Source organism: Lactuca serriola, chromosome 6, assembly GCF_051521515.1.
Source record: "Lactuca serriola cultivar US96UC23 chromosome 6, Lser_US96UC23_V15, whole genome shotgun sequence".
In the NCBI taxonomy this organism is placed as follows: Eukaryota; Viridiplantae; Streptophyta; class Magnoliopsida; order Asterales; family Asteraceae; genus Lactuca; species Lactuca serriola.
The window spans coordinates 93,639,840-93,666,558 of record NC_136413.1 but is presented as its reverse complement, the minus strand read 5'-3'; positions in this window follow the sequence as shown (position 1 = coordinate 93,666,558).

The window sequence follows — 26,719 nt, the reverse complement described above, 5'->3', positions numbered from 1 at the left end:
TATATATATATGTGTGTGTGTGTGTGTGTGTGTTGGATCAATATTATGGTTTATACTTTGCTTTTCTAGGAAATTGTATTTTTATGTAATATCTTATGTGTTTACGGTCAAGTTTATGGCCATGGGGGTGTTTACGTCCGTAAACCCTGCTTACGGCCCATGTTTCCCGTGTGTATATATATAGGGGTGAGGGGAGTGAGGAAAAGAGTGATGAACACCAAGGAGCTTAAGTGTGTGCATTTGAAGGTGTTCTAGAGAGAGAAACTAGAGAGAAGTTTTGTGTGTGTGAATCTTTGTATCCGGATCTTCATTCTAATCATATCATACATAGATTCATCATCATCTTCTTCTTCTCCTTCTCTTCTATTTGATCTGACATCATCTGTTTGATTGGGATTCTACACCATCAAACGGATTTGATTGATACACAGACAAATTAGGAACTTACAATTGGTATCAAAGTTTGGTTGTATCAATCATTTTTTTCAGATCTGGAGCTTATTTGATCTTATTTTGAAGATATTTTTGCGTTTCTGGATAGATCTCGCAAAAATAAGGGGGGTTTGTTCTTCGCATTTTTCGTAAAAACAAGTTTTTGATCGAGTTTTGGAGCTAAAAGGGTGAAAAAAACGTTGTTTTTGTCAAGAACAGCGATTTCTGGAGAGTTTACGGTCTTTGAAGTGTTTACGGGCTGCAGTTTACGGCCGGAAACAAGTTTATGGCCGGAAACAGGTTGCCAGAGTTTACGGCTGGAAACTGGTCGCCGGAGTTTGCGGCCGGCGGTTTACGGCGGCAGTTTGCGGCCTCGGCTCGGTGGACGGCGGTTGCGGCTCGGCTCAGCGGCTTGGCTCGGATCGCAGCTAGGGAAGTCAGCTTCAAATAAAAAAAAAGGGACGAGGATTGAGGGTGCCCGGAATCGAACACAGGACCTCAAAGTATTTAGTCAGTGCCTTTTCCATCTCGGCTAGCAAAGGACTTGAGATTTCCCTTCGAAATATTGAACTTAAACACTCCCTGCCGCTTCCAAGTTTCGCATATTTTACATTTTTTTGCCCAAAAATCAATTTCTTTTATTTTTAAGCTCCATTTTCAACCAAAATTTTAGTTTTTTAATTTTTAATTTTTATTTTTGACTTTTTACTTAAATTTTTGACTTTGACTTTTAAAATTTGACCTTTGACCTTAAGCTTTGACTTTCTCATTTAACTTTTAAATTTTCAAATTTAGCTTTTCGGTTTGACTTTTCAAGTTTAACTTTTGAGTTTGACTTTTTAAATTTGACTTTTAAGGTTGACTTTTGAGGTTTATAGTCAAAAGAATTTTTAAATTTAAGTTTGACTTTTAATTTCTAGTTGTGCTTTTAATAGTTTTTGAAGTTTGCGAGGGAATTAAAGACATGAAAGAGAGTCGTCAAGAGATGTTAAGACAAAACTTCAACATGTTCGATTATATCCCTGGAGAAACCCTGGAAGCTCAGTTGCAGCGATTTACTACACTCACTACTGAGATGAATATAGCTGGGATCTTCTTGTCCAAATCTGAGATAAACAAAAAGCTATTGAATTCACTTCCGAAATCGTGGGATATGGACGTGGCTGACATCAAGAAGATAAAAGATCTCAATCGTCTTAGTCTGGCTGATATAATTGAAGAACTTAACGCTTTGAATTGTCGAAAAACAATGAGTTCCGCAAACCTTCCGGTCAATGAAGTGTCATGTTCTCATTCATGTGAAGTTTCATGTTCTCAATCATGTGAAGATACAATTAAATTTCTTCGGGAACAAATTGATTTACTAAAAAGGGAAGTTGAGGACCTGAGATATAAAGGATATCAACTCAAGAAAGGACAGAAACCCCTGAAGGCTGAATTAGAAGCAAAAACCAAAGACTTTAGGAAACTTTAGGAAGAGTATAGCAACAAGTGTGAAAATTATAACTATATTAAAAGACAACTTGTTATTGTAACTGAAGAACTTGACGCTTTAAAAATTAAGTGTGGAAAAACAGACGTTAGTTTTAAAAATTATACTGCGTCAAGTCAGACAGTCGAGTCCTTATATGAAACCCAATTAAAATTCAAATAAAATCAAAACAAGGGTCTAGGATATGATAGTGTTCCTCCACCTTTCAATCATAACTACACATCCATTCCTATGACACAGGACGAAATTGACAAGGAGGCACATCTTCGATATGGCAAACGAGCTGGATTTGTGTCAGGAGGAGTTATTAATGTTGAAAATACTAATGTTTCTACTTCATGTGCAGATAAAGTAGCAGAAGATAAGAACAAGGAGAGAACTACTGAACAAACCAACATCTCCTTGAGCTCTGAATCTGTTGCTTCGAACTCATTTACTTCTGATCAACTTGCCATTGAGAAATACAGGCCACCAATTCCAACGCAACAGAGTTCTTGTTGCAAGTGTGCATGTGGGAACAATAAGAGACAAGGCAAGGATACGCCACTAGGGGCAGGAAGAGACAACTTCATTGTGAAGAAAAAGACATGTTTTCATTGTGGAACACCTAGACACATTGCCAGAAACTGTCCTAACCGTGCATACGTTCCCTACTATGCACAAGGATGGAAAAACATGCCGAATGGGAGATACTTCATAAGAAACGCTTCCAGGTCACATTTAGACAATGGTGACTGGAACGCACAGAAGGCCAAGAATCAAACCCAAAAGGCCAAGAATCCGAATCCCAAGGGCAAAAAGGAAATGTCGGCCAAGATGTCCAATCCAAGAGATGTTCCCGTGAAGCAAAAATCAAAGTCATCTCAACGGCCGACATCAAGTTCCAAAGCAAGTACTGAGCCACCCATCAGATCGAAAAAGAAATAGGTTAAACCCAACTACAAATGGGTTCCAAAGGCTCAATCTCCCAAATCAACTAACGATTCTAATATTTCTATGTCTTCTGTTTGTGATAAACAGGACATGTCATGGGAGAGAGTACCATGCAAACATGACAAAGGTCGAACCAGTTTTAAAATGGACTGGGTTCCAAAGACCAACTAATCCCGCTCTGTGTCGGAGCAGCTATGGAGGCATATCATCAAACTTTGGTTTGTTGGTAGTGACTGTTCCAGGCACATGATAGGGGACATCTCTCAACTGTACAACATTCGGACCTTTGTTTGAGAGTATGTGTCCTTTTGCGGGAAAGGAAGAAAGGAAGTAAGGAAGAGATCACAAACGGGGTTAGTGCTTAATGACATGAAGAATTTTCGGATCTGCTCTGAGATTACGCGTGCTGTTCTCAGACCTTCTGGATGCAAATTCATTTAGTGACTTACAGTTTGAGTTTTCTTCTCTATACTCCTGAGTTTTTCTTAAGCTGATTCACTTTAAAGACTAATTTTTGTTTTAGGATAGTTTAAATTTGCACATTTACTTTCGTTTCTCTCCTATGCACAAATTTAGGGGGAGAAATAAAAACAAAACAAAAAGTAGAAAATTTTTAAAAAAATAAAAAAAACATTAGAAAATAAAAAAAAATCAAATACTATGTTGGTTATGAAATGTGGTTGAGGGAAATGTTCTGGGAAGTGATATTATCAAGTGATAATAGGCAATCTAAGTCTGCGTAACGTACCCGAAATTGAAGGGTCTATGCTCTGGTTTGATGCGTCGGTAGGCACGAAAAATTTTAAATGGACTTGACTAGGTAGAGTTGAACTTAGTAAATTTATAGACTTGACAAATCTTGACCTAGTTAGATCCGTTCAGCCTGAAAATACGACGCTCGGATAGGTTGAGCAGGAAAATATATATGGGAATCCACTCGTCACATTAAATGAACCTGTACTTGGAACCGTGGTTTAACTTTTTCTCGATGTGCGGATTCTGTCCTTAATTCTGGTTGGATGGGGCGACCGGTAAATTCCGATAAATTAGGTCTGTAGAATATCATTTTCTTTCTTTCCGTCTGTTAGTCATATGTTGTCTCCTTTGCGTGACTTCCAATCTGGCCTGGCACACAACATATGCAACTCTATTTCTCTGCATGTTATATATGTGAAATTCCTCTTATCTGTTAGCCATATGCTGTCTCCTTTGCATGACTTCTAATCCGACCTGGTACATAGCATATGAAACCTTCTACTTCTCAACCCCTCTGAAGTAATAAGTAATAGAATTTTGAATCTATCCTCTCTCTGAATGGTTGTCTGCTCACCCGGTGTAAGGAGTACTCTGGAAGTTCTTGATGGCTGGGGCATATCAGGAAGCGGGAAACACGTTCTAGTACACTTAAAATTGAACACATACATATAGTCTATAGATCTCGCTGCTCAATTTAGGTGGACAACAATATCCCTGGTCGTCGTCAGATGAATGGTCCCTAAGATATAGTAGCTAGGAACTTAGGATAAGATATAATATCTAAGAACTTGAGTTCACCTTGTCTTGTAACAAATAGTATGTCCTAAATTTGTCACAATTTTTCGTGTTTAAGTGGACAACAATATCGACGATCGACTAGACAAAAACGTGAAGATAGAAGGTACCGACAAGTGGATAAAGGCTGTCTAAAAACTTTGATCCCAAATCACTCTTAAAGTTAGATATCATTTTTATTTTTGTTAAATTTGTCATAGTTTCTTCTAATTTAAATATTATGGGAGAATTAAAAATTAAAATTAAAAAAATCAGAAAAATTAAAAATCCAAAAATAGTTTTATTTCTTGTTCAGAAAAATCAAAAATCCAAAAATATTTTTGTTTCTGTTTTATTTCTGTGCTAAGTTTTCTTTTAGTTTTGTTTTGTCTTGAAAAGTGATTTCAGGTATAGATAAGACTCATGGAGTTTGTGTTGAAGACTTCTGAGCCAAAGCCTCGTCCGTGAGCATCGAAGAATTCGCATTCGAAGGAGCAAGAAATGAAGATTATTCTTTCAACATTCAATCCTTCAACCCCAGAAGCAAGGTGAAGCTGCAATTGAAGAATATCTGACGGATTGCATTGAAGCCTCCTCAATCAGTCTGTTGCTATCTTTGTACCTGCTGAAGTGATCTAGAAGTTCAGTTCTCTATGATGTTCTCTCTGAAGATTCTCAAGTTGAAAACACTATCTTTCAAGAATCAGTACATCAAGCCTCCTTACCCAACGTGCGTTCAATGCCAAATTCTAAAGAAAAAGCCCAACCGCTCAAGATGAAGTCATTTATTGAAGATTCATCAAGTTCATCTTGAAGTCGTGAAGAATTTGAAGATTAATGTTGAAGCCAAGTTCCCAATGAAGATTATCAAGAAAGCCAGCTACTTTTTAGGGGGAGCTTGTTGGGTCATTTAAGAAAAGAAAAGAAAGCTATAACCCAAGGGGGAGATTGTTGGGTCAATATTATGGTTTATACTTTGCTTTTCTAGGAAATTGTATTTTTATGTAATATCTTATGTGTTTACGGTAAAGTTTATGGCCATGGGGGTGTTTACGGCCGTAAACAGGTTTACGGTCGTAAACCCTATTTACGGCCCATGTGTTCCCGTGTGTATATATAGGGGTGAGGGGAATGAGGAAAAGAGTGATGAACACCAAGGAGCTTAAGTGTGTACATTTGAAGGTGTTCTAGAGAGAGAAACTAGAGAGAAGTTTTGTGTGTGTGAATCTTTGTATCCGGATCTTCATTCTAATCATATCATACATAGATTCATCGTCATCTTCTTCTTCTCCTTCTCTTCTATTTGATCTGACATCATCCGTTTGATTGGGATTCCGCACCATCAAACGGATCTGATTGATACACAGGCAAATTAGGGACTTACAGTGTGTGTCACAACTGGAAAATTTTCAAGTCTAGAAACCAAGCCAAAAGAGTCCCGTGCATGTAATGTTTGTATCTATGCTATTATTATATCATGGTAATGTAATGTTTTTTAGGATTATGCTACCCTAAAACTCCTTTGAGCCATGCAAATTAAGGCAATATTGAACTTACGTCAAATATGATCACATAAACAAACACATTAAGGATCTTACACATCTAGACCATAAACACTTCCCTAGGAAGCCCATGACCGTGAACTACATTTTGTGGAGTGGTTTTGGCCATGAACTACTTCCCACAATCCACTTTGGCCGTAAACCCCCTCAAGCCACCAAACTTTGACCATAAACACCAATCTATACTACTTTAGGTCGTGAACCACCTTGGGTGGATCCTTTTTGGCCGCAAACCCCTTAGGGGATTCCATTTAGATCGTAAACCATAGTTTAAGGTCCATTTGGACCGTGAACTCTTCCCTATTTAAAGAAGGTTGATGGATTATGAGCTGTAAATGGTTAATTCCAAGATATGTCTCAGTAATTCATGCATTACCCAATAATAATCAAAATAAACATCATATCAAGTCCTTATCCCATATTAGGGACCGTGAACCCCACTCCCTCAATTCATAACTTCATTTCCACATACTGTAAACTCCCTGTAAACCCTCTTAAGGCTTCATCCAAGTTCCAGGAACCATTTTCTTGATTAATCCTTCCAAGATCTTATAAGTGTTTCATGTCTAGTAAATGTTTCATACAATTAGTTATTTTAAATCTTCTACTCACACATAAATTATGTGTTCACAACCTTATGATAGCAAAATCCCTCAAGAAGTTCATCCAACACATCAAGTGTTCTAGGCTCCAAATTTCTCACCACACCTCTTAATCTACACTATCTCCTACCCAAGGTGAGCTTCATACCCATATTTTTGTTGTTTTTCATGGTTTTGGGGGAGGATACAAGTCAAGGTTTTGCATAAGTCTTGATATACTTGCTTGTTATACATGTATGCCTAGTTATATATGTGCTAAATCTATGAAAACACCAAATGAAATAGTCCTAGAATTCGAAATTTTGTGCAAGTTTCAACTGTTAGAACCATAATATACAAATGATGTATAGAATTAAAAACTAGTATGTTACAATATATGAGTTACAAATTTTTATGACAAAAATTCTAAGGATTTCCTAAAAATTTGCTTAAAACAAATTGTTGGACAAACTATTTAGAGGTGGTTAGAAAATGGAAATAATGATGTTTTTGGGGGACCATTTTCGGCCATATAAATATACAAGGACTATTTTGGATTATGGGATAAATTTGGGAAATCATTTGGCATCTCAATTTTAAAGGACCAAAAATGAAATTTTTGGATAAATAAGGGCCTTTTTGAATATATTCTCAATTTTAAGCCTAAAATGCGTATTTTAGAAGAAATGGGTCATTTTCAACAATTCACCAAGTTTTGGGCCACTTATGACACATTTTGGCAAATATGGGTCTTATTTGATACTTTATAAAAAGAAGGGCCATTTTTGCCAATACCGATAATATTGGCTCATTTTTGATAACTATGATTCAAAGTGGATTATCCTCAATAAACGAAAACGATAGATCTAGTCAACGAATACAACTATTGTTATTTATTTAATAAATAATGGATTTTCACGATTCGCTCAAAAACCTGTTAGTATTCTAGTCAAACGAATCTCCAATGTGTATATATATATATATATATATATATATATATATATATATATATATATATATATATATTAGTGTACGCCTAAAGTCCTATAAAGAGTTATGACCAGAGTCTCCTGAAAGGAGAGCGAGAATTTGTGTATACATCTATACGGGGTTGACACCCCGCACCTTCGTTGTTCGCTACAGCTAGACCGGTCAGTCTAGGGTGACAAATGCCTCCGTCATATTAATATGGTTATAACGACTCACTTAGAATATAACTGTGAATTGTTTAGAAATAAACGTAAGTAACACCTTTCGACTATAACAACGATTGTGTGGATATTTTAAATGAAGCTTTTAACACACAAGTATTAGGGTTTTAATACTATTATTTTACACATTCAGAAAATATTGGATTTTCTGTGGGAAAACAATTGTATACGATTTCGAAAACGATAAACTAACACACACACACACACACAAGCAACTATACTTGACTGAAAAAAAAGACTTACAACCATTTTGATAAGAAAATATTGGATTTTCTGGTTTTCCAACTAACATAGATTTTTATACAAAATTCTTATGAACTCACCAACATATTTTATGTTGATGCTTTTCAAATGACTTGTATTCTCAGGAAATCAGTAAGCAGGTTTGTGAGCCGCGGATGCTGAATTATTTTGATGTATTTTGGAACTTACTCACCATTGTTTCTTTTGTGTAATTCAAAAACATAAACATGATATAAAACAATGTAAGTATGATATATTGATGTATGATGTTTGGATTTGCTATGTTTCATTTATATTTAATTGTTATGATACTACACAATGAACTCACCTGCCTCCGGACGTTTCCGCTGTCTGGCCCGGGGGTATGATAGTGTGTGTGTGTGTATGTTTGTATACATTTATAATAAAATAGGTGTTTATATATATTTTGTAAAATACGTTTTTGTATACATTTGTTTATAAAAACGGATTGATATATATTTATATACTTAATAAATACCTATTTTTATAACTAGATATTTCATATATAAAATAGTTTTTATATAGAAAATATAAGATTTTTATGTGAAAATGTTTTTTTTTTGTATAAATATGATTTTATACAGAAAAAACATATTAGAAACAATTTTTTGAAAAAAAAAAGTGGTGAAAAAAAACTAAAAATAGGATGAATTCATAATAAAATTCTAAAATTTTGGCAAAATGGGTAAAGTTTGGACCAATTTTCTAACAAAATTTAAAATTTAGACCAAAAGTGTAAACTTTTTACCAAATTTGTAGTAAATTTTAAAATATGAGCCAAAAATATAATTTTTGAAAGTTTGATGACCTGTTGAGATGGTCAAATGGTTAAATTGAATACGATTACCGGTATTTGAGACTTAATTAAATAAAAAAATATAAAAAAATAAATCGATTATGAGATCAATATATAAGGACTTTATTATAGTTTTCTCTTACAATTTATGTCATAAAAAAAAAAAAAAAAGATATGTCCAAACATTAATGTGACTAACTTTCCTTTAACATTTAAGATGTAGATAAAAGATAATTTTATATAATAAATAAATAAAGTATTGTTATTTTGTTGAACAGAGCGACCTATTTAGGTCATTTTGTTATCCATTATTTTGTTATAGTTACAAAAAAAAAAATATCCTCACACGTCTTATGTTAATGATCACATTTCTCAAAAGTGTTCGTATTCTACTGTTGAGTTAATCTTGATATTGTGAGTATTTGGAGGGTAGTGGATAACCAGCATGACACCATTATGTTTAACAGATGAGCTTCACAGACAAAATAAAATAAAATAAAAATAAATAAAAGTAAATAAAAAATAAAGGAAAAAAAAACTGTTACTTTTTAATTTAGTTAGTTGGTGTACGGACGTAAAAGCATTTGCCAGTCAATAAATAACGGTTGAGGTTCAACAACGATATATATTCTCTGCAGCTGCATTTAGCTTTTTTCATGATGTCTAATTTGATAATATTGTTATTACATTTTTATAGTTTTCTAAGTATTTATGGATATTATTTTCTTTTGACAATATTAAGCTGGAAAGTGTGGTTACACCTCACCATTTATTTTTTATGAGGCAGGAAAGGAGCGGATCTATTATCTAACACCAGTTAGCACAGGTGAATCCTCAAATTTTTCTGACAAATATAAATTGGGAAAATGATGCAACGGTTCTATTATTTATTTCGAGTTTACTCTTTCAGTCTCTAATGTCTGTTTCATGTCTTTTAAAGAAATAAAGTTATTTTTGTCGGGTCTAATTGGTCTTTATTGTCAAAATGAAAGAGTAACCCGACTACCCCCTTATGCCAACTCATTTAATTGATCTATTAATTTACTTGTTTATTATAAACAAAATAACATGTCTTTTTACCTCACACATTGTCACTCTCTCTCACACATAGAGCTCCTACTCATCATTTTCTTCATGGCCATCATCGTCTCTAACAGTTTCCATGGTGCTTGATCCTAGAATTTTCACATGATAAAGCTAATGAATATCAAACCATCGTCTCTGACAACTTCCATGGTGCTTGATTCTACAATTTTAACAGGATAAAGCTAATGAATATCAAACCAAAACAGAACACAAATCAAAATTACATTATAATCAAAACCGAACAAAATCAAAGTCAAAATGTTGAAAATCAACCTGATGAAAATCCCGATTCCAAAATCAAAATCAAAGCTAAAAATCAAGACCTAATGAAAATCCAGATTCTAAATGAAAAATTAAAACATGGTGAAGATCCTAATTCCAAAGCAACCAACGATTTTAATATCTAAATTCCAAAACCAAAACCAAAGCCAAAAATCAAAATCAAATCTGAGGAGTTGGTCTCGAGGAACCGACCATCGATTTCAAAGCAACCTGAGTCCAATTGAGCACATTGAACACCCATGAATACCCACTTCCATCGGTAGTGTTTTACTTCGAATCGATTGGGGTTGCGAACATTGGGTGGGTCGTTTTTCTAGGATTAGCTCTTTACATATCGTACTTAGCCCCTGGTATGGGTCCGGTTCCATGGACGGTGAATATTGAGATATATCCGTAATCATATAGTGGGATATGTGGAGGGATGTCGGTGACGATGAATTGGGTGTCGAATTTAGTGGTGGCACGGAACTTTCTCTTGATTGCGGAAGTTGTTGGGACTGGTTGGATGTTCTTGATTATGGCTGCCATTGATGTTCTTGCGTTTGCATTTGTGTCTATATTTGTGTCGGAGACGAAAGGATTGAGTTTTAAGGAAGTCGAAAGGACATGGATGGAGAGAGCTTGGGTTCAGATTCAGGCTTCTCTTCATTTATCTTGTAAATGCGTGTCTGGTAATTCTAATGAACATTCATCTGAAAGGAGTTTGGAAATTTGATGTGGTAATAAAACTTAGAAACAGCTATGATTCATTTAAGTTGAGTTAATTTGAGGAATTTAAAATCGGTTGTATTAAAAAAGTCAAATAATCAAGTGTGACTATGGAGGTCAACAAACAAACAGAAATGATACATGGCATATGAAACTGGTTGTATTAGGTTAGGTGACTAAACAAACAGGTAACAAATAACATTAATCCCTTAAAAGTCACGAAAAAAAAAAAAATTTAGGCTAAATACATAATAGGGTTGTTGCGTCATTTTCCCACATAAATTTAATTATTGTTTGTAGAAATCTGTCACAAATTGGCAAGAAATTTGTCACAATAGCAGTCACGGGTCCATCGTAAATCCATCACAAAATTTAATAAGTGTAGATTTAATGTAAATTCATCGGTTTGGTGACTATTTTGAGGTAAATCCATCACAAAATTTATATAGGACACACTTTATGATCTGATGAGTCACACTCTCTACATGTTATCTATCCGCGTCAACGTCAACATGCCGACAACGTCAACGTATAATTACTATCAACATCAACTTAGTATAATTATTCTATGTAATCTTTTGTATATTAGGTAATGATATATATATATATATATATATATATATATATATATATATATATATATATATATATATATATATATATATACAAATCTGATATCCTTGTGATAAAGATTAGCTCTTATTGTAGATAAGATACAGTCTCGTTAATCAAGGGATATACTTGTATAGATTAGTATATAATCTACATTAGGGTAAACCCTAATGTAGAGAGTTTGTCTTGGTGAGCGTCTTTGTGACAAACTATCTTCTTGGTGAAAACAAATTATTTCTTGGTGAAAGACAATTTGGAGAACTCCATGTGTTATTTACTTTTTGTTCTTTATTTTTCTTATAGTAGTTTACTTCTGTTCTTTATACTTTAAGTGTATCCGATTGATACAAAATCTTCAATTGGTATTAGAGCAGGGTTTTTTATACACTCAAGTAATCATGTTGTCTTTTAATAATCTAAAATCCTTTGGTCTCAACAAAATTCCTCCCTTTGACGAATACAACTTTGCTATGTGGAAAACAAAATCCATGGTTGGACTATGAGATGCGCAAGATTATTGAAAAGGCCTTCACGTTCCCATATATCAACCTATGGTAAATAATGCTCTAGTTTGCTCCATGAAGCAAAAGCCAGAGACGAGTTATGATGATGATGACAAACGATTGCTCCGTCTTGATGTGAAAGCCAGGGCTGCGATTGTAAACTCTCTTCCTTATCACGTGTATCATATTATATAGAGTTGTGAATCAGCTCAAGAGATGACGGAGACACTGACAGTGGCTTATGAATGCGTTGTAGAAGTCCATTCTACAACCATCAACAACCTTAATCGGAGATGTGATCATTTCTTTGCTCAACAAGGTGAGTCACTTACCCAAATCTTTAATAGGTTTAACTGCTTCGTTAATGATAGGCGTAGGTGGGAATCATCAATCATTCATCTAAGTTAGTTCTAAAGTTTCTCGACTCTCTTGGGAAAACCGGGGAGCATCACACTAATGTTCTTAAGAATAGTGAAAAGATCGATGCCATGGATCTGAACTTCTTGTTTGGAAATCTGTAAAATTATGAAGAGATTAGAGCTCTTCGTAAAAATTGATGGGTTTGAGCCACAAAAACATTCCTATGTGCACATGCAAACCCTAATTCTCGGATCTAGGTTTCTCTAATGAACATGTTTTTCATCCAATACTTGAAAACCCTAGATCTATGATATATAATTCGAAATTAACAATACAAAACAGATCTAGAAGATTACCTCTTTCTTGGAAGCTTGAATCTTGTTATCCTTGGAGCTTAGAGTCACAATTGTCACTCTTCTAATGGCTTACAAACACCAAGAAGCAAGAGAATGATATGGAGAGAGGTTGAGGGCACAAAATTGGTTCTAGGAACTCCTTAGGGTTTCTGGTCGCTGATTTCTGTAGCCCCTGGGTCCTTTAAATACTTGAGCTGCTAGGGTTACAACCTGAAACCCTAATTGGATTACTTAGGCCTTAAGTAGTCCAAGGATCCTTCTATATTAGGGCTTGGACAATTTCAAGGAGACCATGCACCTTATTTTCGTCCACCCCATGATCCATAAGGATCCACAACCCAAAACCAACTATAACACAATTGACAGTTCTAGTCCCCTTTATTTAATTAATCTCTTTTAGCCACATCATTAATTCTTAATTAATTCTTATCTAATATTTAATTAAATATATGATTTCTCCTTTAATATATTAATCATATAACATGTTAATAAATCATAATAACCTCTTTATTTATAAATCATCCTATCATGTTGCTTTGGTGAAGGCAACCCAAAAGGACCATGCACAATCGGGTATGATGATGACGACAAAAGACAGCTCCGTCTTGATGTGAAATCCAGGGCTGCGATTGTAAACTCTCTTCCTTATCACATGTATCATCTTATATAGAGTTGTGAATCAACTCAATAGATTATGGAGACACTGACAGTGGCTTATGAATGCGTTGTAGAAGTCCATTCTATAACATCAACAACCTTAATCGGAGATGTGAGCATTTATGTTAGAACACTGAAAGTGAACCTCTTGAACTTTCCTGGAACTGCAGCCAACTTACTACCGCAATGAAAGCTTCTACCGCAATCATCCGAAGTCAGAAGACAGCAAGCTTTTGTACTTAGTCTATTTTGTCTTTTCTTTACGCTTTCTATTTTCCAGTATTCCTTGCATGGCTACTTCTAGAAGTTATCTTTTGTAATGTTTGAGTCTCTATAAATAGAGCTCACTTGTTCTGAATCAAACACACATCTTCAAGTATCTTTACTACTTATCTCATAAATTCTCTCCTCTCTCACTTCTTACTATCATATCTGATCATAATCTCTCTTCGGAGCAAGTCCTTGTGACTTATTCACTAAGTCTGATCTCACTAACTAATCTTGGTTTGAATGCATTCCAAGTTATGAATCAACTTATGTGTATTCTTGATATAACAATTGCTGTCATTTACTTTACTTTACTTTCCGCATCTAACTCACTAACTTCTAACTATTAATATTATTCTTGAGCTAACCGATCCTTAGAGATTAACTATTCCGCTATATACTTGTTCTAACCATTTTGTTCAAGTGTGTCTCAAAGTTTTTCTCTCAACAATTGGTATCAGAGCTAGAGTGGTTGCTTTTTGAAAATCGGAGCTCTGATTTTTCAAAGAGCCCTCTATACCACTAAAGCTCATCTTTAAACAAAAGTTTTTCAAATGACACAATCATTATCACTGAATGTTTCCAACAGTGTTGGTGGTTCCAATCGAGCCCCAATACTGGTTGCAAATGAGTATCACCACTGGTCTCAAAGGATGGAGAGATATCTCAGACGACTTGGTAGAGATGTCTGGAGATCTATAGAAGAAGGACCCCATGTTCCAGTCCTTACCCCTGTTCAAACTGATGGAGCCACAGCAAGACTTGGAGAAGGTCAACCAACTTTGAATCGTCCCACAAAAGATGATCTAGACAAAATGGAAAGTGATGCTATTGCCTTTTATGAAATCTCTTGTGAAGTTGCTCCTGAAAACTTTGACATCATCATAAATTGCAAATCAGCAAAGGAGATTTGGGATGTTCTCAAAAACTTCTATGAAGGTTTAGAGCAGGCTCAAGACAAGAAGCTCACTACAACACTCAACGAATTCAATAATTTCAAAGCCCACTCCGGTGAAAGTTTGGAAGATTCATTTAAAAGGTTCAACTTGATTGTCACAAAACTGTCCAATGCGGGTACCATCCGCAGAAATCATGAAACAAATCTGCAGTTTCTTAATGGTTTAGGAAGATACTGGACAACAGCCAAAATGATTGTACAAGGTGACAGGAAGATTCACTTCTTATCTCTCTATAAGCTTTATGGAGAATTGCAAGCTCAAGAGTCCACTATACTCAAGAACTGCTCAGACTTCGGAGGACCACTCGCATTAGTAGCCCAATCACCTCACACTCAAACCTATCCCACATCATATGACTCTCCACCGCAATCATACGAAGCCGACTCAGAATATGACGACGAAGAAGAGTTTCAGAATGCCATTGCACTTATCAGTTAGAAATTCAATCGCTTACCACCTTCATTTCACAAAAATCAACAATTAAATAGACCACCTTTCAACCGTAACTTTCAGAAAAATCACTTCCGTTCCATCAAAAACCCTCTCCCTCCACCGCAATCTCAACAAACTCAGTCAAAAGAAGTACCACTGCAGTCCCAATCAACTGACTCCGGTACCTCTATAGAAGACAAGAGTGATGTCATCATATGTCACAAATGCAATAAGGAAAACCATATTGCCAAAGATTGCAAGGCAAATGTAGTAAAAGATAGAGCCTTCTATCTTCGAATGGCTCAAGAACTGGAAGATAAAGAAAAGGGAAAGGCCTACGTTGCTCAAGTGAAAAGGAATCATCAAGTGTGGTAATCAAGAGATGAAGATGAAGAAGTCCTTAGCAAAGGGAAAGGCAAGATCTGTATGGTAGCAACTGCTGATGAAGATGGCTCAACCAATCTAAAAAGGAACCATTGCTATATAGCTAAAGATGGAACTCTCAACATTGTGGAATAGGTAAAACTCATGATTCAAACTTTAAATTACAACATGTATGATTGTCAACCTTTTGTAGACACACTCAATGACACATGTGTTGCCGTCCTTACAGACTACAATAAAGCCCTAGATGAGAAGAACATCGCTTCGCAGGAGATGTTCCATGTTAGAGGACGTTTGGACAATAAGAGACTCAAGATGGCAATGTTAGAGAAGGATTTAATGTTAGAAAAAGATGCTAGAATGCTTAGTGAAACTCAATTAGAAATAGCCTTAAATCAAAGAGATCTAGCACAAAATGAAATTGTACATTTAAATCTTTTAATTGAAAAGTTGTTTAATGAAAATGAGGCCATTGAGAATCTTGTGAATAATGGGAATGTTGATAACACTTTTAACTGGGGTTGGTCCAATGGATACCCAACCGCAACGGACTCATCACCTCGGTTCACACCGGAACGTCCCTATGTCCCACTAGACCGCAGCTTCATATTTCCAGTAAATAACAAAACATTTCCTGAGGATATCCAAGCCCACTTTGGAAAACTCCATGCTCTGAGTAATAATTATGTTATAGACGAAATTCTCCCTGAATCTTCTACTCGTGTCAACAACACAGATTCTCAGTAATCATCCGTAGTTGATGAGGAAATTGTTATTGAAAGTCCTGAAGTCTCCTTAGACTTCCCATCCTTACAGCCGGACCACAGTTTCTCTGACTGCAGTCACATAACGCAGTCTGTATCATTACCTAATATCAATTGTCCCAAAGAAGTATTCAACAAGACTTAATCTGCGGTAGTTCAAAGTACTACTGCACTGATCGAAGTCAACAGTTTTGTGACCATTGAGCCAATTAATCATGAATTACCAATTGAAAACTTTGAATTTGGTCAATGTTCTCAAAATCCCAGCTTCTCAAGTTCAGATGAATCGACTCACTATTTATTAAAATCTTCTAACGATTCTAGGAAACTGCAATTAAATATCACTGACTGCAGTTCTCCTAAGACCGAAGCAAAAAGAGTTTTTAAAGAAGAATTTCGATCTCGTGGCAAGCAACGAGAAATTTGCTCAAAAGTTAAGAAATCTATGAAATATCCTAAATCAAAAAGTCCTGAGAAGTTTACTTTTTCAAATTATCATTTCAAAAAAACTGTTTCCAAGAAAACAAAAAGAAAGGATTTCGCTATTTCTGAAAATACTCAAAAATTATCCAAACATGAGGATAAGTCTTTTCGTTCAAATGGATTTCAAATCTATTCTATCAATGATCCAAAATGGAAAGGTATCTTACCTACTCCAACCTTTTCAGTGTCAAAATACCAAAAATGGAAAGGAATTTTGCCAACTCCGGCACCCAAAAGGTCATCTCAAATGTTTAAGAAATCACATCACAAAAGCTCTGCACGTGTCTTCACACCTGCTAGACCTGCACAAAACACCTTTTCAAAACACACAAACAAAAAGGTCAAATATGACAATCCTCAGAATGGACAAAAACATACTTTTTCTTCAAAACCTCAGACCAGGTCAAATGTCAGGAAAATGACAAAAAGTTCTCTTGTCAATGTCAATGTAAAAGAATTCAAAGAACTTCCAACATCCAGGATTTCAGGGTCAATCCTAATCTCTTCAAAAGTTCTCATAATTATTCACAATCTCACCAAACTACAAAGAACTTCAAACACGCAGGACTAGGTTTAAAAGTTGACTTAAAACCTGTCCCTTCCACCTCGCATCATGCTTCGATTAACACCTTGCATGTGACCTCGGGCTCCATACTCACTTGGGTGCCCAAATTAACCACTTAGTTTTTGTAGGCTTTGTGCAAGGAGGATCAAGAAGAAGAATGGTTGATCGACAGTGCCTGCTCCTTGCACATGACCGGAAGGTTAGAGTACCTTCGGGATTTTAGGCCTATATGCAATGGTGGAAATGTCACTTTTGGAAACAATGCAAATGGCATCATACGAGGCTACGGTGTTCTCACCACGGGGAACTTTTCCATTCAGAAGGTTGCTTATGTGTAAGGTCTTAAACACAATCTCATCAGTGTTGGCCAACTATGTAAAGCAGGCCATCGAGTGGAATTTGATGATCAATTCAGTTACATAATGATGGGTGACCGAAGCACTTTCTTAATTAAATCTCGCTCCGAAGGCACAATGTATCCTCTAGATATCTCTCTCATCATTGGTAAACCGCAGCTGTGTTTTCTTTCTAAAGTTGTATCCGAAGTCAGCTGGCTATGGCACCGCAAGCTAGCTCATCTCAACTTCAGATACATCAACAATCTAGTCACTGGAGAACTTGTCCGTGGTCTCCCTATTCTCAAATTCAGCAACGATACTCTCTGTCCAGCTTGTGAATGTGGAAAACAAGTCAAAGCAAGTCACCCTCTGATAATGGATTCGTCTATTTCAGAACCTTTGGAATTATTACACATGGATCTGTATGGTTATTCAACTGTAGCCAGTCTCCACCACAAGAAATACATACTGGTTGTTGTTGATGATTTTACTCACTTCACATGGGTCTTCTTTCTCAAAATCAAATCAGAAACACCGCAGATTTTCATTAACTTCATCAAAGAAATAGAACTTCAGATCAGGCTTCCAGTCAGACGCATCCGCAGTGATAATGGAACTGAGTTCACTAATCATCTTCTCAACAGTTTCTTGGTGTCTAAGGGTATTTCTCATAACTTCTCAGCACCTTACACTCCGCAACAAAATGGTGTCGTAGAACGAAGAAACCGCACATTAGTAGAAACAGCCAGATCCATGCTTAACTTCGCCCATCTTCCTCTCTACTTCTGGGCTGAAGCTGTAGCAACTGCATGCTTTGTCCAAAACTGAAGCATTGTGTGCAAACGTCTCAACAAAACACCATACGAAGGTCTTAACAACCACAAGCCGAATGTTCGTTTCATTCATATATTTGGGTGTAGATGTTTCGTGATCAACAACAGAGATCAGCTAAATAAATTTGCACCTAAGTCTGATGAAGGCATCCTCCTTGGTTATTCCACTAACAAGGTTGCTTATCGAGTGCTTATCATACGTACAAGGCTGATCATTGAAAGCTTCGATGTGAAATTCGATGATTCTCACATCCGTGATGCCCCTTCATCCACTGAAACCACCGCAATCATGGAATGTGACATTCCTGCATCTTCTGGTCCTTTAAATCTAGTAGAAGTCAATTATGATGATCTCTTTGAACCTGTTGAAACGGCAAAACTATTAGAAGTTCTTGTGTCTCCCGCAACTCAACAACAACATGCTGACATTTCTGGACCATCTCCATCCGAAGCAGTATCTCTCAATACTTCCACCTCTCCTATTGAGGGGGAAAGCTCTACTCCCGATCTAGCTGCAACCATCGAAGTTCCAGTACTTGCTGTTGTTCAAGTTCCTGCCCGTAGAGAAACATTTCCATCAAATGTATCTTCGGATTCAGATGATGAACTCATAGAGAATATTGATACACAAACCGACCCAAGAATTTTCACTCTCCCATCCGTAGTCTAGGGGGAACCTTCTCATGTTCCAGATAGACTCCCTTCAGCAATCCAGGGGGAACCCATCAAAGAAAATGTCTCTCTCACTCCAACTAGTCAGGATAACTCAGCATGGTGTTCTAAAATACAGGTGGAACTTCCTTCCCCATCCGAAGCAACCTCTGATATTGAAAACATTCCGTCTACCGCAGCTACTGATCATCTGATGCCTCACCTACATGTATGGACGAAGGATCACCCACCAGGTCAAATTATTGGCAATCCGTCCACAGGTATACAAACTCGATCTGCCAAAGATTTATCTGATCATTGTCACTATGCAGCATTTATGTCCGCAGTCGAGCCTCGATCTATCAAAGAAGCCTTATTGGAACCATATTGGATCTCTGCAATGCAAGAAGAACTGGAAGAATTTGAAAGAAACAAACCGTGGCAACTTGTTCCCGTCCCACAAAGTCATACTATTGTTGGTACAAGATGGGTTTTCAAGAACAAGCTAGATGAATCTGGTGCGGTTATCAGAAATAAGGAAAGGCTAGTTGCTAAAGGTTATAGCCAACTGGAAGGTGTTGAATACGATGAGACATATGCTCTGGTAGCTAGAATGGAAACAATCAGAATATTCTTAGCATGTCTCTCACAAAAACATCAAAGTGCACCAAATGGACGTTAAGAGTGCTTTTCTTAATGGGGAATTAAAAGAAGGAGTTTATCTTTAACAACCTCCCGGATTTGAGAATATCGAGTTTCCTGATCACTGCTACAAAAGAGGGGTGATTGATCCCATACTATTTAGAAAAGCAAACGGGACTCACTTTATGCTTGTACAAATATATGTGGATGATATCATCTTCGGGTCATCTGATCAAGAAATGGTGGATGAATTTGCTAAGCTCATGACAAACAAATTTCAAATGAGCATGAATAGAGAGATTAACTTTTTTCTAGGTCTCCAATTCAAACAAATTCAGCAAGGAATATTCATTCATCAAGAGAAATACACCACTGAACTTCTGAAGAAATACTGTATGGACAACTATTCTTCTGCTAAGGTCCCTATGGCCTTCGAATATAAGATCTCTGCTGATCCCTCTAGTGAATCTGTGGATCACAAGACTTATAGAGATATCATTGGTTCGCTAATGTACCTCACCGCAAGCAGACCTGACATCGTCTTTGCAACTGTGTGTGTGCAAGGTACTAGGCTGATCCAAAAGTGTCCCACATGACCGCAGCCAAACAAATTCTTCGGTACCTAAAAGGAAGCAAATCTATGGGTCAATGGTACCCCGCAGGCAATGACTTCAGTCTTCAAGCATTTACTGATGCAGATCATGCCGGATGTAAACTTGATCGAAAAAGTACATCTGGTGGATGCCAATTTTTAGGAGGAAGACTTGTCAGTTGGTCCTCGAGAAAACAAAGTTGTGTATCTTTATCTACCGCAGAAGCAGAATACGTGGCCACAGCCAGCTGCTGTTCCCAAGTCCTTTGGATGAAGACACAATTGCTAGACTACGGGTATAGAATGTTGCGGATACCAATTTACTGTGACTCTGAAAGTGCCATAGCGATCTCTCATAATCCTATTCAGCACTCCAAGACAAAACATATTGAGTTACGGTATCATTTCATCAAAGATCATATTCTGAAAGGTAATATTGAACTCATCTTTGTTCCGACTCATGAATAGATTGCTGATGTTTTTAAGCACTTGACTCTACAAAACTCAATGTATTCCTACAAATGTTGGGAATGATGAATCCAGGCCCACAATTCTTTTTGAATTGTTAGCTACCGCAGACCATCCTTGGTCTTTGTTGCGGTTCTAACTGAGAATTACATATGATAGATGGTTTTGGTACCGCAATTTAGGTACCACAACCATATTTCATACGTATCTCTCAGGGGTCCTAATGGTCTGTTGTTACTAATTTTTGTTCAAAGTGTTTTCCTCTCAGTTCCTCACTGCAGTTTTTCCTTTGTTCATCCGAAATGACATCTCCAACGGCAATGAAGTTTTCATCCGTGATCTTTGTGATAATTTCTCAACTATTGTTTTTCAACTTAAAAAAAAACTTGTGTGTTATTTAATGATTCTTCATTAAATAAAATAAAACATTCTCACTGGACCTGTCATCTTCTCTTTCAAAAAAAAAAACATTTTATCAGACCTATTTTAGGGATGATGACAAAAAGAACGTATTTCCATCCAACTCATCCTTAATCTGTCCTTTCCTCTCCCAAACACGTCCCATCTCCTAAACACGTCCCATCCGTTACCACTTCCTCTCCCATCACCTCCATGATTACCATACGTATAAACATGCGTCCATCTTTACATTAAATGCAACCCCTTTTTGGAAATCTCCCAAAAACTTTTCCAACCCATTTTCTAATATCTGTGGCTGAGATTCAATCCATAATTCATCGATTCCCCCCAAAAACCCCAATCGTCGTTTTATCCTCTCCTTACCTTTTACCTAGGGTAAAACCTTTTCACCCCCCTTTATAAACCCATCTTCTTCCCCATCAATCCTTTACGCTTTCTGAATATCGATTGTCTCTCTCAACCTTCTAAAACATCCATAACTCTCAAGAAATTTGTTTCTCACAATGGTGAAATCTGGTGCATCCAAGAAGCAATCCAAGGCTTCAGGTTCTGTGAATCCAACAGGTTCAGACTCTCCATCAATCGCCTCAAGCAATTTCCGAGCTGTATTTGAAGATCATCCTTCATACAATGCTCCCATCAAGCTTATGATCAAGTTCCTCAAGAATCATCCTTTGTTTGGACCTTTTGATGCATTTACGGAAATCATACCAATTTCCACCTTGTTCAAATGTGCATTCTCGGCATATCGACCACTCTAAAACCCTCAAGAAGTGCATCTCAATCTCGTGAATGATGCATTGGTCATTCTGACCAAGGAGAAATTTCTAAGGTCCATCAATCTATTGGTTCATCCGTCGATCAAGTTCTTCTCTCCATCCATGGCAGATATCACTGCTTCTCTATACCAAGTGGGATACCAGAAACGAATCAAGGGTATAGGCGAATTCAAGAAAAATCAACTGCCCACAATGTGGCAATATGTGTGCCGCTTCATCATCCGATGCCTATCCGACAGAACTGGAGGAACCGATAATATGGGGCTTAAGCTCCTTGAGTTGGTTTTGAGCATATTCACAAGGCATGATGTGAATTATGGGAAAATCCTATGGGATGACTTCCTTCAATATATCCCCAAGGAACACCGCAAGGAAAACCCAACAGAACTCACCTTTGCTAGGTTCTGGTCACTGTGCATCCTGGATCTTCATGTCGCTGCAGACATCACCATGGGCAACGACACCAATATTTTTGCTACAAAAGATCTCAAAAGGTACAATCCTTCATCCGATCAATCTCTTTTTGGACTGATCCACAGGCTTCCCACACATATTCTCTCTACTCTTGGTCCTAAGACTGCTGATGTCTCAGACCATATTGAGGCTACGGAGGGTATTGCCCCATACCCTTCTAACCCGCCTCTTCCATCCGCATCCATTATCCCTGAGGGTGCCGCAGTCCCCTCTGCCACTATTCTATCTAATCTTTCTCAAAGAAGAAAGAAGTTGGCATCCAAAAAGAAACAAAGAACACCACAGAAGGATGCTCCCAAACCAACCGCACCCACCAAGAAACGCAAAACCAAACCAACCATTGTATCAAGCAGTGATTCTGAAGAGGAAAGGAGACCAATATCAATCCTCAAGAAAAGAAAAACCACCAATACCTCTAGCCAAATGCGTGACCGGACTGATACCCCAGCCTCTCCACAGGCTAGGGTAGTCCTTGGGATTGCCGCAGCTCCATTCAATACCACCATCGAATACCACTCAAGCTCATCATGTGAGCTTGTTTCATCATCATCATCTGAACATGGAGACAGCCCACCAGTTATATCTCAAGTAGATAAATCTGGACATCGCCCTAAGGTCTCCAGGGCTTCCCGACTGCATTTCTTTTCTCTCGAGGAGTTAGACTCCATCCTCTTGAACATATCTCAAACACTTCAAACACTTGACCATCTGCAGGGCACTTCTTTCGCTCATGCCAGAACGGAGCCGAGGCCAAACGTGACCACGGGTAACGGAGACCAAGGAAGCTCCAGAAATCCTACTCTGCTTCCATCATTTACAGGTGGTTTAGGCACGGTGAGCACACATGTGCAAGGATCCGTGGACCCAAGGGACACCTTGGTGCGCACTCAAAGAATTGACGGAGACGATTCAAGTGATTCATGGAGTCGGTATCAACCAACTACTGATGCCGAAATCAGGAAATATGCTGCCTTTCGAAGGGCATTCCAAGCCCGAAAGGTTCAACAAACCAAACAACAACAGCAGAAGGACCGAGAACTTCAGATGATTGCTAAGTATTAGGCTGATGCAGTCAACAATGCTTATACTGTAGCAGGAATTCTTCATATTCAAGACCGGATGTCTCAGATGGCCAATTCACTCCTGAAAGCTCAAGCAGCATCTGCGGCCCAACATACCTCCCAAGTTCCTCCCGCTATGGTTCTTGACACATCACAAGACGAAGGTCCTGAGATCGCAATCATCTCAGCTCCTACCTTCGGTCTTGATGATGACGAGGTACAAGAGGTAAAAAAATCCTTTCCTTCTAACGACGATCTAATGATGTTCGATGAAGGTGAAGAATCAAGTGGTTCTCACCACTCCAGCTCCAAGCCCACAAAGAAGAAGAAGAACGTAGTCACAAGAAAAGAGTTTCTATCTCTCCAGGCCAAAGTCGATCAAATTCTGGCTGCGGTCAAGCCAACTCAATCGCAGCCAGAGGATGTTCCTGGACCACAATCGTTGATAGAAAGGATTGAAAGACTAGAAACAAGAGAACGACTGGCTGCAGAGCGAATATCTTTGAAAGTCGAAATAGGAATCCGGTCCCTCGACAACAATCGCAAAGCAGACCACAAAGATTTCATGGAAGCCACTGAACGTCTTATCTCAGAAGTCACCACAATAAAAAATGATCTTCAAACCGCTATAAAAGTCCAAGCCTCTCAGTCTCAAAAGATAATAGATGAAACTCATACCGCCTATGAGTCTACCATCTCGGTTCTTCACTCTACCATCAACCGACTTCAACGATCCTTAACAACCAACTTTCATGGCCCTGAAATCCTTCAACTCACTAAGGAGATTCATCGCCTGCTATTCAAATCTTCCTCTCCAACCAATCAACAACTCACAGACGCTATCAAGGCTCAATTTCAGGAGGCCTTCTCCAAAATTGATGGCCTTCAGACATGGCTTGAGGAAGCTCCGGTTTAGACTTCCTCAAGAGGGGGAAGTGAAAAAGATCAAGCCCATCAATCTCATCAATCAGATCATGTTCATCAATCTCAACAATCATTTTCGCCACATCAACCCCCCATCACTGGCAAAGTTCCCTCACCGCAACCATCATATCACACTGCGCCTCACATTCCGGAGAAACCTGAAACTCCCCCACACTTCAAACATCTTGAGGAACATATGTCATCTCCAAGCTCAATAGATTGTCCCACCACCGTCCAAAGGAAGAAAGACCGGAGGGCAGCCAAACTTGGTGTAGAGATCTGGAGGCTATGCAGATTTGACACAGTCATGGATGAAACTCTTATTAGTTCTTGGGTTAATCCCCACCAAAGACTGCTAGATGAAGATTACATTCCTCATCTTACATATGTTGAGCCTCCTACTGATGGTTACTGGGATATCCCCATCTCACCCAATGCCAAATACTTCAATGTATTTGAGCCATTTGATCAAAGCCTTCCAGATGCCAAACGATTGCCTATGGAATTTGAGAGACTTTCTCAATTCTATGCAAAGCATGCCTCTTCCTTTGAGCACATTTCGTCAAATGATCGACCATCCGCAGTTGTGAACTACAGAGTCAGAAAATTTATGAAGGCAGAGTTTTTCCAATACACTCTGACCCGAAGGGAACAAGATTATGTCCGGAACCAAGCTAATTTTCCTTGCATGAATCCGGAGGAGATTTTCCTCATTGCAAGAGTGTTCCAGGGCAAGGCTGAGAAGTATCCGAAGATGCAAATTGCACTTGATAGAGTCAACAGTTTTCTGATGGATACTGTATGCGATTTTGCTAAAATCGATGTAGATATCTATCCCACCATTGCGAAGAAGCATGAATTACCTCCACTTGATCCAGCACTGATGCCCTCCGAAGGCTTTGAAGAAAGACCCTTAGGTGCATCCAACTTCCCTGAACTCGGTGTCATCTTCAAAAGAAAAACTAATAATGTCAAATATTTCATCCCTACCTCTGCTATACATCGTCTAACAAAAAATCAGCTTGACATCTATTGGACCACAGTTGAAAAGTCAGAATATACCACTCCAGAAGTAAAGTTTGAAATTCTAAGGATCATTACTTGGTTAGAAAGTGTCAGGAAGGTTTGGTGGATCCTAATCAAGCATCTCCGTCTTGATAAGTGATAAAAGTTAAAGAGGTCACTTAGGGGGAAAGTGTTAGAACACTGAAAGTGATCCTCTTGAACTTTCCTGGAACCGCAGCCAACTTACTACCACAATGAAAGCTTTTACCGCAGTCATCCGAAGTCAGAAGACAGCAAGCTTTTGTACTTAGTCTATTTTGTCTTTTCTTTACGCTTTCTATTTTCCAGTATGCCTTGCATGGCTACTTCTAGAAGTTATCTTTTGTAATGTTTGATTCTCTATAAATAGAGCTCACTTGTTCTGAATCAAACACGCATCTTCAAGTATCTTTACTACTTATCTCAGAAATTATCTCCTCTCTCACTTCTTACTATCATATCTGATCATAATCCCTCTTCGGAGCAAGTCCTTGTGACTTATTCACTAAGTCTGATCTCAATAACTAATCTTGGTTTGAATGCATTCCAAGTTATGAATCAACTTATGTGTATTCTTGATATAACAATTGTTATCATTTGCTTTACTTTACTTTCCGCATCTAACTCACTGACTTCTAACTATTAATATTATTGTTGAGCTAACAGATCCTTCGAGATTAACTATTCTGCTATATACTTGTTCTAACCATTTTGTTCAAGTGTGTCTCAAAGTTTTTCTCTCAACAATTTCTTTGATCAACAAGGTGAGTCAGTTACCCAAATCTTTAGTAGGTTTAACTGCTTCGTTAATGATAGGCGTAGGTGGGAATCGTTAATCATTCATCTCAGTTAGTTCTGAAGTTTCTCGACTCTCTTGGGAAAAGCGGGGAGCATCACACTAATGTTCTTAAGAATAGTGAAAAGATTGATGCCATGGATTTGAACTCCTTGTTTGGAAATTTGTGAAATTATGAAGAGACCAGAGCTCTTCGTACAAATATCATGAAAGAATCAAGCAAGGAAAAGTATGTAACATTGGTCTCTTGAAAGGAAGCAATGAAGCACATCAGCTACTTAGATGACTCAGATTAGGGATAGAGAGGGATGAAGATCTCACTGATGAACTTGTTGCCTATGTTGCTCTTATTATCAAACGATATGAAGAAAGTAGATCAAACGAAGTTCGACAAGCTCATTTTAAAGAGAGCAGTTCAGCAAGAAGATCTTCTTCTGAAAAGAGAAACTCGAGTAATTGTTGTAACTATGGTGCCCCT